The sequence below is a fragment of the Sapajus apella genome, unplaced genomic scaffold, assembly GCF_009761245.1.
Source record: "Sapajus apella isolate SASKATOON/1434 unplaced genomic scaffold, GSC_monkey_1.0 scaffold24, whole genome shotgun sequence".
In the NCBI taxonomy this organism is placed as follows: domain Eukaryota; kingdom Metazoa; phylum Chordata; class Mammalia; order Primates; family Cebidae; genus Sapajus; species Sapajus apella.
In genome coordinates this window covers 25,586,459-25,601,583 of record NW_022436964.1, presented here as the reverse complement: position 1 = coordinate 25,601,583, position 15,125 = coordinate 25,586,459, and the positions used below count along the sequence as shown (strand labels likewise).

The 15,125-nt window shown below is 33.4% G+C and overlaps 1 protein-coding gene across 43 annotated transcripts in view; it reads left to right on the top strand.

The window, feature by feature from the left end:
• Nucleotides 1-15,125, top strand: part of PTPRD (protein tyrosine phosphatase receptor type D) — a 2,321,819-nt gene that overhangs the window by 1,077,379 nt on the left and 1,229,315 nt on the right. For all 43 annotated transcript variants that reach the window (XM_032290736.1, XM_032290738.1, XM_032290724.1 and 40 more), the window contains one exon: nt 828-877. The gene's annotated coding sequence lies outside the window, so the exon portion shown is untranslated. The remainder of the gene's footprint in view (nt 1-827; nt 878-15,125) is intronic.

The following is a 15,125-nucleotide window of genomic DNA, read 5'->3' as shown; positions in this document are numbered from 1 at the left end:
TAATTTCTTCATTGAGGGCAGATATTAAGTATTTAGTTTTCTTCTATCAATTATTAATGACAGTATCTATGAAACAATAAACAAACTAGATGGCTGAATAATGTGCGCTGACAAAGTTACCACTGCATCAAAATGAGAACACTTTTATAAAGGGCTCAGTAACTATTGTATGAGGTCACACGCAATGGTAACTAACTGACTTATTTTAAAGCTGATTTAAAGACAATAATAATAACTAGCATAATTATTAATTCAGATATCTTTATGATATACAGTGAATGATGGAATACTATATAGCCTTTAAAATTATTGCATACTTTATAGAATATATCATGGAGAGTTATCTATTAGTGATTAAAATGGATAAAGCTAAGATTTAAGAGGATTATGGTATGATAGCCACATCTGTATGTGTACGTGATTGCAAATGTTCATGTCTGGGGATGTATGTTTTATTTGACATTATTAAATGAATGTAACAGAGAAGGTTCTCTAACAAAATACATTAAGCTTACAACTGTATCCATCACCTATACTCCTACAAGAAGCAAAGTAGACAATAATTGTCTGCTTGTTTGTCATCACTGCATATTAAAGAACCAAAATTAGAATAATTAATCTTAAATCACAATAGTTTGATGTAAGATGGGTAACTGGTAATGCTATTTCAGACAAATATTGTACTCAAAAATGTTTCTCAAGTGATATGTACACTAATTACTTATATAATAACATTTTGCATATTGAATTACTAACCTTTTATGGTTCTTGCATTTAAATTGAATACTAGTATTAATAAAAAAATGTTTTGGGTTATACTTTTCTAGGTCTCAGGGTGGTGAACATTTTCTTTGAATTCCTAACCTGTGAGCTTACGGTAAGATTATAATTAATATACCTAATTTTAGAGTTATTTTCATTACCTCTTTTTGATCATGTCCAGTTTTTTTTAAAGTAAAGTAAATTCAAACAAGCCATTTGAGAATTTGCCATACGTGTTGAAGAAATTATGTGATATTTTCTATAAAAATATTTATGTTCTTGGGTAAATTATAGTAATACAGTTATTTGATATAGTCATTGATAGATTTCTATGTAAATCTGAAGACATGGACCAGAAAGGTAAGGATTGGTACCACTAAAAAAATTATTTGGACATGAATGACAATTTTATCTATTAAATTTTTCATAATGAAGTCCATTTGATGGTAATGAGTTATTGAAAGTAAAATTTGTTTTATCACCTGTCAAGTTGTATCAAAATTGGGTTCCTCCATGAAGCTTGACGTTAGAGCTCCAGAAAGTTGAGAGTAAAATGTGTAACTATGGAAATAAAATGCTAAGAAATAACAAGTGACTTCTAATGCAGTTTTTAAGGCATTAATTATTAATTAACTTCTGTGGTTATAGGTATTCAATAACATTAGTTAAAAATGTGAATCTGATTATACTAATAATTGATGACTACAAAATATAAATAAATATGAGTTTATTTGTGTTACTGTTAAACTGATGAAATTAATTTTCAGTAAGCCAACTTTCAGTGTTTATCTGTTGCTTAATAGTAAACATAATAAAGATTTACCTTGTAATAAGTATATAAAATCCAGATAATGTGGGCATTTGTATCATACATTTTATATTTGGGGGAAATGATATCCTTGGAAATACAAAGGCAGTTGATTAAAGCTCCTGTTTATTTGGGCATATAGCATTATTGCAGTGTATCTTGAAAAAGATGTTTTTAAATGACTGTAGATAACAACCATCTCTAGGATCTGTAAGGCATACTTTTTCATTACTTTTTAAAGAAACATTCAATATAGGATTATTAAAAACAAGTTAAAAAGTATCACATAGGAGGAAAGTGAAATTCCTCTGCCCTACCAGGAGAACTTTGCTGATAATGGGAAAAATTTGGAGGAATTATTTAGATGCGCTTAGAGTAATAATTTTATCCCCAAGTCCCTTATTTTTAAGTTTGAAATTATATTTCACAAATATACCTGAATTAACTTCTTAAAATAAATTATTTCAATTTATAATAAGGAACAAAAATATTTTTAAATTACTGTTATCTTCAGTGTTTTAATTATATAACATACTTACAGAAAATTACTTATATCTTAAGTACAAAATATCAGTGAATTGTTACAAAATGAATACACCCATGTAACCAATACTAACATATGTTTTTTTTTTTGGGAAAAAAGAACTTTAGTTTGAAGCCCTCTTATACTCCTTCTAGTCACCAAACCTACAGAGCATAAGCAGTATCTTCACTTCTAGAAGTAGGGTTTGCCTCTTTTTAATATGCTATAAATGAAATCATGCAGTCTGTACTGATTTGTTTCTTTTGCTCAACATTATATTTGTAAAATTGCATGCAATGGTAAATTGCTCATTTTCATTGCTGTGTAGTATTCAGCTGTGTGGATAGACCAAATTATTAACCCTTTCTGATATTGATAGGCACTTAAGTAGCTTCCAGACTTTGGTTTTTATCAATAGTGCCAATTTGGATATCAAGAACATGTCTTTTTGGAGAACACATGTATTTTGTTGTGTACACAGGATATGCACATGTTCTGCTTCAGTACGTACTGACAATTCCCCAAGTGTTTGTCAGTTTTAAGAACTATAGTCACTGACACTGGGATTTTTCATTCTGAACTTTAGCAGTTTTGATAAGTGAATAGGGGTATTTTAACTGGAATAACTTGAAGACTAATGTTGTTAAGCACTTGTTTTGGTGCTTATTTCTCATGTGGCTACTCTCTTTGTTGAAATGTTCTAAGTCTTTTGCCCCCACTTTTTTTCCTTACTAGTTATCTGCACTTCTTTTACTGGGCTGTGTTTATACATACAGCTGTATATACATATGTATACATGCCATTGTGTATATCCAGTAGAAGATTTAAAACTACCAATTAATAAATCAGCATTATATCTTTCTTAAAATTCTGAATCAATTCTGCAAATGTGTAGATGGCACAGATTGCATTGTCCTTTTATGCATGGTATTTGAATTGCATGTGTTTTTCCTTACGAAGTAACAATCCTGATTTAAATATATTCTTAGACTAACATTCTTATTTTTTTTAATTCTTACATTCTTAAATGCATTCTTAAAACTAACCATAACCAATTATGAAAGTGTCAAGAATTATGGGTTTGAAAATCTGTCATGACAGAAGTATTTTCACAACATACTTTGAGAAACACCAAAAATTATGGCTTTAGTTTCTCTTCTGGAGAGCTGGTTGTGAAATATTTACCACAACACCACTGAATATTTGCACTCTACATTCAACTCTTTGGTAGATTTTCTCATTACTCTCTGGATGATATATTTTGATGAATAGAAGTTCTTAATTTTGATTTATTTCAGTTTATTAGTTTTTTTTTATTTTCCTTCTATGATCAAAGTTTTTTATGTCCTATTTAAGAAATTTTGGCCTTGGCTGTTGTTACTAAGATATTATGGTTTCTCTAAACACTTGTTTAAACTTTTACAGTTAATGGTCTCCAATGTGTTACATTTTTCTATGTTTACTATCTTGTGCATTTAAGATAGACAGATGTGGATTAGAATTGTAATTGCTCTGTATATGTTTTATTATTTTATTATAAAATTTATACATGAATATGAAGACATTGATAAATGGTTATTTACTAATTTAATGTAGCTATTAAAATAAGTGATATGTAGTATTTTGTTAAGTCAATATATATATTTATGAATTGCCCATTTATAAGTTTCATGCGCCACAATTAGTTATGTGACTACAATGTTGAAATAAAAATTCAGCACTATAACAAAATTATTTTACTTTAAGCCTAAATGAATTATGATAATTTGTTTCCATAACATATTATTAAGTGAGCTAAAACCATGCAATGTGATTATTCTATAGGATCATTAAAATATCAGACTATTAGGCTAAACTTTAAGCATTTAAATACAACTTTTGTTAAGATATATTTATTGCCTCTAAAATATTATGTGTAACCAATTATATAAGCATATAACAGCCATAATAAATACAGGGTTAAGTATTAACTGCAGAATACTCTTATATGCACTTCATTAAAACTTTATTAAATACTCACTTTGTGAGATATGTATGTGTATATATATATATACATATATATGTACATTATATATATATACACATATATATGTACATTATATATATATATACATATATATGTACATTATATATGTATATATATATATATTTAGAGAGAGAAAGAGAGAGAGAGGAGAGAGACATACATTTGTTTTTGTTTATTTTAAATTTTTCACCAAAAACACAGTAGTGCATCACATACTTGTGTCTGATAGAAAGGATGGTATAAAAATCAGTATTGTTTCTTTTTTAAAATTTTGAATCAGTTATGTAAACATACATGTGTTTGCTGCAGGTTGCAGTACACATACTTATGAAATTCCATGTGCTTTTCCTCTTGAAACTAACAATCTTGATGTAAAGACATTCTTAGAATGCTTATTTTTTCATCTCTGGATCCATAGTCTAAGCCTTGTCATGTTAAGAGTAACTCATAATGTAACACAATGGAAGTAGAACAGCAAAGTAGATAACATCTTACCTTAATAATTAGCTAATTATTGTTTCAAGTCTTCATAATATTGAAACAATGTGATAAGGAAATGTTGGGGTTTATAGATTAAAATTCTTGAAACTAAAGATGGAATTTTATTAATCCATATATTTGGATATTTGAAGAGCCTGGGATTTGTTTCAGATAATTTTTGTGTGTTTGTTTCTGTTTTCTTGCCTGTTTTAGGTAGCCAAAGATGATGAAGTATTGAGTACAATAATCAAGAGCTAATTAAATGTTTTTCACTTTTTCTAAATTACCAATCTCTCTGTCATAGTGAAAGCAGGGAGAACAAAGGTGAAACACAAACAGCTGTCTTGAAGACTGGCTCTGACACTCTGAGTAGCACTAATATTTCTTATCCTCCACTAGCCATTCCACATAGATAAATAATAAGCTTATCTGAGAAATACAGCATAGGTTTCAGAAATAAATATTTCAGAATTTATTTCATGTGTCCCGAATATAAGTGATAAAGGGAAACATCCAGTTAAGAAACACAAATCACATATAGAGGTAATTGATGCCAGTTAAATTACCTTAGTTTATTTTCACAGTGATGGCAGGGCTTGGGGAAAAATGAAGATAGAAGACATACAAGTAACATCCTGCATGAAGGAAAATAGTGGAAACTGATGAATTACTGTGCATTATTTGAACGCAAAATTGAAAGATTGAATTATGCAACAGAAGTCTAATCTGAAGTCATGAACACTCTCTGAAATCCTATATATAATTTTATATATATATATAATTAGAAAGACATAGCTAAAAAATTTAGATGACATAAATGAAGTTTGAATTTGAGAACACATTGCATGCACAAAATATTCTCTGGATAATTTTGCGTCCTATTCAGTAATGAATTGATTACACAGAACTGTTAAAATGCAGTTTTGTGGGGTTTTTTCCCTAAAAAAATATATAGGGAAAATGGAGTCCTACTTTTGATGGGCACTTTCAACTGATTTTTTGAAAACTCGTTCAATGATATTTACTTGTTACAAAATGCCTTACCTAAATCCTTTAGTCTGAATACATATGGATTATCACCTCTTCACACCTTTGGATAGATTGTTCCTGTCTGGCTAGCTCACACATAATTCTGATTAAATAAATTATACATCTGTGAATCCCCTAGGCTTAACTTTTAATACTTGCTCTATATGATTTTCACACTATATCCAGCCTTCCCCGTTCCCAACATGTCAGGAACAAGTAATTTAGTTTCTAAGACTTTTCTATTTGTCCAAAGGCAAACTTTATCAACCTCTATAAAAATATGTATGTTATCTTGCTCCCTCTTTGATAGGCTATGGATATCTGGAAAAATCAAGATTAGACTTATGTCGATTTGACTTGTTGATAACAAAGTATTAGGAAAAAAAGAGCTTTAGAGCATATTTAAGCTTACTAAAGCCTTTCAATGGCATATATTTAATTCCAGTAGCAATAAAGTGGATGGGATTTTGTTGTAAAGCTGAGCAGAATTCAGCTTCTAATATGTCAGCTTTACATGACAGATTATTAATAAAATGTCACTGTTATCACATGATACCAATCTCTGGTGACTGCCTTTTTTAAAACTTGAGACTCAAATGTATATTTTAAAGTAATCTTTACTTTGTGGCTCAGTTCTTTCCTTTAAATACCTTTTTCCCTCAGCTCTGTAAAAATTATTGTGGCCTTTAACCATGGTTTTAATTTCATTACACTAAGAAAATCCACAAATTACTAGTGTATAATCTGTGTTCAGATACATGCACAGATAGCTAGAGGATTATTACTATTATTACTCTGTGTAGATGATAACAATGACAGAGCAAGAATTAAGAAAATGAATTGATTTTAAACTCAGTATCATGGCCATTACCTGGCAAAATGAGAAAGTGGGCATAGTCCATTTTCTCGACTAACTTTCCCAAGTGTTTTTGCCTTTTCTCTCTTTTGCTCACCACTCTTTATTGAAGACACCCATTTTCTACTGCCTACATGTTCTTTCATTCAAGAAAACACACTAAGCATCTGTGTGTACCAGGCACTGGGCTAGTATTGGGAAACAGTCACTAACAGGACCCACAGGAAATTTTTAGTTCTGGAGAGCTTGTAAGGTCTACAGTCATCAGCTACAAAAGGGTCTTCATCTGTGAACTCCTCTACACTCTATGTATATCCTATCACCCCATCAAAATTTTAGTTACCCACAAGGGGAAAATTAAGAGCTACCTCCCACTAAGTTATAATTAGTAGATGAAGGGACATAGCATCTGATTATGGTTTTTGTTAAAAGAAGTGTACACATGTCATAGAGAAAGGCATGTAGAAAAAATCTATAAATCCATACATGTATGACTCACTGAGTTGTAAGTAGTGTATATTTTCTCTCTGTCATAGTTGGATGGTTAATATCAAAACTGTTCACTAGCTGGGCAAAGCTGGAAATAAGAGTCTATATTCTCAGTCAGGTGTTCATCAATATTTGCTGACCACTTATTTATTACATGTCATATACTCTTCTGGTGGTTTTATTTGTCTAATGCACTTCTAAAAAATCTGCAATATATTAAACACAAGAAGGCAGACTATCTGTGGAACTTAGGAAGCCTGATTCTGCTTATAATTAATTGTTTGACCTCACACGCCAGTCATTTATTTCCTCAAGTCCTCCAGATATATGTTCAAATAAAAAAGTAGAAGGATATGCACTATGAATTTTGAACCTTTTCAAGCTTTAAATTTAATTATTCTAATTATATCAGTTGGGATGCTTTGAGTCCAAATAACAGGAAACAAACTTGCTTGGGCTTTAAGAAAGGCTTATTATTATACAAACAAAAAGTTAAGCAGATGTACAATTTCATGGATGACTCACTGACATAATCAGTGACCTATGTTCTTTTCATCTTTTTTCCCAATGTCCTATTTTAGGTTTGTCCTTGGCCAGAATCCCTCAATATTCAAAGATGTCTGCCATAATTATAGGTTATATATCTAGACACAAGAGATCCACTAGAAAAAAAAAAAAGAGTTTTGCCTTCTTTGTCTTATAAGATTAAGAAAGATTTTATGACAATGCCCACCCTTCTGCCTGTTGCCGGCAAATACCTTTTCACGTCTCTTCTATCAAATGTGTCATACGCCCCAGCCTATAAGGATGATTTACTGCTATCTTAGACCAATTGTGTTTACCCCGTGCATTTAAAAATGTGTTCGGCTTCCGTGGAACCTCAAAGCTGCACAGAGAAGCATGGCAGGGATAAAAAATTCAAGCTCCCTTAAGAAGCAGAATAGGAGAAATTATTCTCGGCCAGGCAACCAGTGGTATCTCTTATAGTTATTATGCTTTGTTGGTGTATCACATCCTTCTTAGCACTTTTATTTTCCCTGGGGCAATAATAGATAAAATGTGAGTTTACTTTAGAATGAAGTCCCCAGGGATAATCACATCAAATTAAACAGGTGATTGCTTATGAAGGAGGCAATTCTAATTGTTTACTTTCACATTTCTTCTCAAAACTCTTTACTGACTCCTCATTTTCAAGAGAATAATTTCTGTATAAAAATATGCACAAAAAAGACTGGGTTTCTTCCTCAGTTCTGCTGCCCTGTTTCGATCCATGACACCTGCACATCTGTGTTTCTTGCTCTCATTCTGCAACCTTCATCCATGCTGTTCTCTCAGTAAGCAGCAATCCCACCCCAGCAGTACCTCCCGCCCCCAATCAATCATCTCTGCAATTCTCCTTTGACCAAGACCCACTCACACATATTTGACTGACAGAAAAGGTACTGCTAGTCCTTCATTCCTTCAAATTTCAGCTCAAATGCCACACTCCTTATGCAATATTTCATGAATCTTGAGGTGACCTATGTGCTCTTTCATTTTCCCATTGACCTTCAACCCTATTTCCATTAGATTGATTATTTTACATTTTTTATACATACTCTCTTGGCACTGGACTTTCCAAACTTTGAGGGTAAAGTTGGTGCCCTTGATGCCTTTGCATTTGACTCTAATAACTGGCAAAAGGCAAGGTTTATTGTGCGTTTGCTAGAGTATGTGCCTGGGTAACAAAATACTGTTAGTGTCAGTGTATATAAGCAGAGCAAATGTGTGGAGAATTTCTTTTATTTTTCCATGAGAAGAAAATAAGATTGACCAAAGAAATGCCTTCCAATATTTTCCACAAATGTCAAAAGGTTTTACTGCCCCAAAACTTTACTGACAAAGGATAATCTATGAAATAGTTATGAACCCACTACAAGTCTAAGCTTTTCTTAAAAGCTGGTGTTTAGTCTTTGCAAATCATGCTAATTTTATATTCTATAGTGTTTAGTCTTTTAATATTATGTCAAATACGTAGTCTATGTCACAAAACATCCAGGTTTTATCTAGCATATAAGAATGCTTATGTATCATTATGTAAAACTGATTCTTCAGGAAGAATCACATTGTTTTCCTGCTATCTGGGGAAAACCATTAGAAGCTCTCACATGGGTTTAATTCTCTAATCGAGAAGCATGGACATGGAGAAATAATCTGATTTTAAAATTTTTTCCACAACACCATTGCTTATTTCTGTGCTCTTGAATAATTAATTTAAGCTCATTGTATATTAAGCAAATAAAATTCTTATAGTTGTATATTATAATTTCCCTTATATATATCACAGTTTTTGAAAGATTAACATGTGCAAATTATTTTTATCTTATTGAGCTCAAAGATCCATATAAGTAGATTACAACAATCTTCAAAATATAACAATAGTTTTATTTGTGTTGTCCATTTACAAATGTAATTAGTGAGAATTTTATTAAGTACTGGAAAGAAAATATACATATATTCCAAGATGAAATTGCTGGAGAAGAAAAAATGCAGGAATAAAAAAGTAAGCCCTTACAGCACAGCATTCGAGTTGTCACAAATGAGAGGCAGCCAATAAATGATTCATCCTGTGTCCATCATGGCATATTTATAAATCCATCTGACATTTCTGGCCTATCAGAGTTCAGAAAAATGAAATTATAGATTCCCTGCTATAGATGACACCATCAACAGAGGCGTTTAGGGAGGGTTAGCTGGTCATTTTCATTTATTTCATTTCTTTCTATTCAATCCTTGACAGCTCTAACATATAAGGTCTTCAAAATCCTAGGAAACAAGGCCAAAGTTTAATGTTCTGTTTTCTTTTTACAAAGAACATTTGACTGGTTTCATAAATGCACAAAAAATGAATAATTTAACAGTTCCTGGGAATATGTTAATAATACAAAAATGATTTTAAAAATTAAGTAACCTATTGTTTATTTCTGATGTGTGGCTATTTGTAGCATTTTCTTTTTATTTCTTATATGTTAAAAATATTAAAAGCAATTATATATGCTAATAAAAAATTTTGGAACATAAGTAGCAAAAAGAAAGGAAAATCATTCTTCAGAAATCCATCATCATTCCATATTCAGATTCTGAAGTATCAAAATAAAAAGGATTTTTATGCCTTCCTTTCCAATCCTTATACAGATTTGCATTTAGATTACATCATTCAATATATGCAATTTCTTGCAATTTTAAATTTAATAAAGATTTCACTCACAAGAAGTGTATCTCCATTTCTACAGTCTTTATAAATGTCAATTTAAAAAACTGCATATTATTTCATATCAGAAAAATTTCTAATCAAAACACACCAGGCAAGAATTTAGTGGGCTTAAAACTGTTTAGAGTTGCAGAGAGGGAGGTAAATTAATAAAATATATTGTTAGTTTACAATTAGTCATTTAGATAATCCTTTCCATTTTATGAAACCATTTACACATATTAGTTTTAATAAAATATTTGAATATAACTTTTCACTTTGTTAAGCTTTTTTTATGGGATTATGTAAGATTAAGATATTGAGGACATTGGAGACCTTGAGATAATTTTGAAACTCGATAAATTTGAAAACTGCATGTCATTAATTTAAATTTTTATGAAGCAAATACTACATAATCCATAACTGGTTGGCCTTAGGTGCATTGCAAAAGAACAGAAGATACAATCTCTCTTTTGTTTAGCTTACATTTCTGGGGGCAGAACAAGAAATATCTTGAGAAGTAAAATGTAAGTGTGAAACTGAGTGATACATTTTTTCTAACTGCTAATAAATCCAAAGATAGTCACTGAACTAGAGTTAGGGAAAAGAAAATCATAGAGATGGGTTGTCTTGAATTATATATTAATACAGGGGTTCCTAAATATAATGACCTTTAAAAATCTTCTTGAAAAGCTTTTAAGATATATGAACCCCAGGATACAAAGATTCTGGTTCAGTAAGTTTAAAAATCGTTTAAAGAGTAAGCTCCAACCCAAAGGTTCTCAGAATTTCGTGTGCAAGAGAATCATCTAGTAAATCTGATAAAAATGTGAATTCATGAACCTCAGCCCAAGAAATTCAAATTTAGTTGATCTAAAGTGGAGTCAGAAATTTTTTAAAATTTAAATTGACAAGGCCCTTTTGCATTCCTCACCCCAACCCTGTTATGCCACGGAGATTCTGAGTTACCTTGTTTCTGAAGGGTAACAGGAGCAGCATTCCTCACAACTGATGGAAATTCGGAGAAAAAGTACTTCAAGAACTTGGGCACTACTCCTTCACTCAGGTAGCTCATCAGAATCACCTGTGGAGACTTTTTTATGCATCCATTTGAGCTCCACCTCAGGTATAATGATTAAGGATCTCCAAACTTAATGTTCAGGTATCTAAACTTGAAAAGAGCTCAGCTGGTGATTCCAATAGCCTCTTTGGCTGATTTACTCATTAAATATACTCTTGGAGACCAGGTGAATATGCTATTCTAATGATCTACAAGTGTTGGTAGCTATTAGAATCAGCTGGAAAACTTGGTAAATATAAAACAACCCAAGTTCTCACCTACTCGATGGAGCCTATGCCAACACGTCTTTTACTTCCTCGTCAAGTGATTCATATGCCCATTTGGTTTGAGAGCCACTGGGCTGTCATGTGGAGGAAAAAGCAGGATATCAATGGACAAGGGTAACTGAAATGAAGATTTAAAGGTAAAGCATCTTGGTTGTTTCTCAATATGAGTCAATTCTAGTTCTTTAGCATGAGAAAGAAAGATAAAAGTATTGGGCATACCAGTGTATCACTGATCTGTTTCAAAGATCATAGATTGGACACACGGGATATACTTAATGGAAACTTGATGGTTTTGTTTATATGGTTGCAGAATGATTTTAATACAACATTGTGTTTAAGCCTTGGCATAAAAGCCGAGGATAAAAGCTTCAACAACTGTCCTGATCCTCTAATTGTGGGTTTCTTCCTGTTCTTACTGTGCTATAGCTCTGTAGGCTCTCCCTGTGTTCTGGAATTAGCCTGTTCCTCAGTAATCACAACCTTTTCAGAATCTACCATCATATATCTTTCTTGTCTATGCAGAATAAAAGAGGGACAGAGAGATCCATGATTTGGGTACACGTAGCAGAAAAATAATTAAAGCTACTTTGATTATCATGACAATAAAGTAATGAAAAAGATATTGGAGTTATTATATTGTCAGAGCATTCTGATCCCAGCTCATAATAGTCTATCCATAAGGTAGTTCTCAAATGAAGTAACCCAGCAAATTTGCATAGCACATCCAAGCCATGGAGTCTTCCCACATTTCAAACTTGCCTGGACAAAATTCCTCATTACAGCTTTTTTTTTTTTAACTACGTCTTGACCACTGCTTACCCTTTTTAAAAAAATCTCTACCCCGAAGTCAGACTGAAACACATTATATAATTCTCATAATAAAGTGGGTGCAATTATAACCATGCAATTAGCTAAAATATTATATTCAGTTGAAAAAGATGATTTATTCATAATGTCCTGATACTCATTCATCCAGCAATAAATATTTAGTGAGCAGCTACTATATTCCAGACCATTGTCTTTCTGCTTGGGTTACATTGCAAATAAAAGAGGGAAGGATCTCTGCCCACATGGAAATTGGATTCTAGTGAGGAGAGATGGTGATAGAATAATCTAGCATGTTTAAAGGTCATGTATCTTACAGAAAATAATGAAAAGAAGAACAGGTTAAGAGGAAACAGGAGAGTTGGAGATAAGGAGATGTGGGGTGGGAAGAAATATAATTGTAAATAGGATGCTTAAAGTTGAATTCCCCGAAAGAGCAGATTTGGGTGAATTTGCTCAGAAGCAAAAGGTGTTAGCCAAAGAGATAACAGGAAGGAGAGGGGTCTCATTGTAAAGACAAAGGCTCAAATAAGGCTTGAAAAATAGCAAAGAGGCCAGTGTGATGGGAGCAGAGGAAGGCAGGAGAGTTCTAGGTCCTGAGGTCAGAGGTGGGGATGAGGGCACGTCAGGTAGCACTTTGGCTTTAGCTCTAAGAGAAGGAAGAAGCTATTGAAGGATTTTAAGCTGAAGGATGATATTAAGGTAATTATCTCTCTGTTGACAATAGGGAACAGTCTTAAATCCAGAAGACTTTTTAAAGGCTATCATAGTGCTGATAAGAGATGATGACAGCTTCATCCAGAATAGTGGCAGAGGAGGCAATGAAAAGAATTTAGATTCTAGGTAAATTTTGAAAGCTTCATTCGCAGAATTTCTAACAAATTGCATGAGGGACATGAGAGAAAGAGGAGTCAAGGATGGCTTAGAGATGTGAAAGCTAAGCAACTTAATGATGGAGTTGCCTTTTACCGACAAAACAATAAAAGGAGTGCGCGTGTGAGGAAAGTAACAGGGGACACAGAAGATCAGGTCCATTTTGAACATGTTGAATTTTGGCTGTCTTTTAGACTCTGAAGTGGGGTATCAAGTAGGCATTTGGACATACGAGGCTTCAGTTTGGAGGAAATGTCAGTGTGGAAGATTAACTAAGTGAGTGCTGGTAGCACAGAGATGATATTTACTGCCATGAAATGAGAGAAAAATCCAGAAAGTAGAATGCATATATAGAGAGAAAATGTCTGAGTCATGGGGCATTCCAACAGTAAGAATTTGGGAGGAGAGGGAACCAACAAATGAGAGAAGGCACAGCCAGCAACAACCAGTAGATAGAAAAGTATGCAGCATCTTTCAGTCTAAGAGGAAAGATCTCATCACCTGTGAGGAGAAAGAGGTTTTTTTTGTTTGTTTGTTTGTTTTCCTAACACAGACATTTTATAAATTAGTAGTCTTCTTTTGTTTGGAAAGTAAGAGTATTTTTTCAGTTAAGGCTTAAACTGCCTTATCCCCTGCACATTTCTAACTGTAGTTCTGAAAATAGAGAGAGGGTATTCTTTTTATATTTGAGCCCTATGCCATTTTCTTGTTCTTTGTGAAAATCTCATTTTACTCCAAATGATTTGATGATAACCAGTGGCCATTTACTTAGTAGTGTTGATGAAAAAGAGTCAAAATCTGTAAAATATTTGATTTATTCTGAGTCAAATAGGAGTGATCAATACCTGAGGCACAGTTACAACAAGTGCTGAGAACATGTGCCCAAGCTGGTTGGGTTACAGCTTGATTTTAGAGGGACAGAAGTTACAGGCAGACATCAATCAATAAATGCAAGGTGTATATGGGTTTGATCTAGAAACATGGTGTAAGAAACATGGCTGTGCTTTAGTCAAGGGTAGGCCAAGGTAGGATGTTTATATCCTGTATGACTCAGCAAGTTTAGAGCACAGGCGTATAACTCCACTTGTTATCGGAACCACATCGCCATAACATAGGAAGGCCATCACTTGGTTCTATAGCATTATCGTCTGTAAAAAGTATAGCTGCCCTGCTGACACTGTACAGGCTTGGTTGGCTCTTGGGGCTGAGGTTAGCTCAATATTGCTTGCCTTGGCAGGCACACTGGCACCCAGAGAAAGAGAGAGAGACAAAGCCGTCTGTCTTACAGATGGACAACAGGGAGACAGGACACAGCTTGGCTTGCTTGTGCCCAGAGAGTTAAGCTGCTGAACCTGAAGGCAAGGAGAGCCAGCTGCCCAGCTAGCTGTGCATGGGGCGGCTGGCTCAAGCAGACAAGACAGGGAGGACAGTGTGAAAGTAAGCTGCTAATGAGAAAGCTAGTTTAAATAAACTGTATAAGAGAGCTGGTGCTGAATAAAACCATATTCACCTGCCCACGTGCCCCCCCCACCCCCCAGTGTTCTTTTTGCCCATCACCCACTCCCCTCAGACTTCAGCATGGGCTAGACTGGGACCCCAGTACCTGACACATGGGACAACTTGAAAGGAAGCTTCTAGAGCATAGGTGGATTCAAAGCTTTTCTAACTGGCAATTATCTAAAGATCTGGAATCAGTAGAAAGGAATGGTTTGGTTAAGATAAGGGATGTGGAGACCAAGGTTCTTATGCAGATGAAATCTCTAGGTAGCAGTCTTCAGAAAGAATAGATGGTTCATGTCTCTCTTCAGATCTGAAAAGGTGCCCTGTTGTTAACTAATCTCTCCTGCATTAGGAAAAGCCCTGGAAACGGAAAGGGTT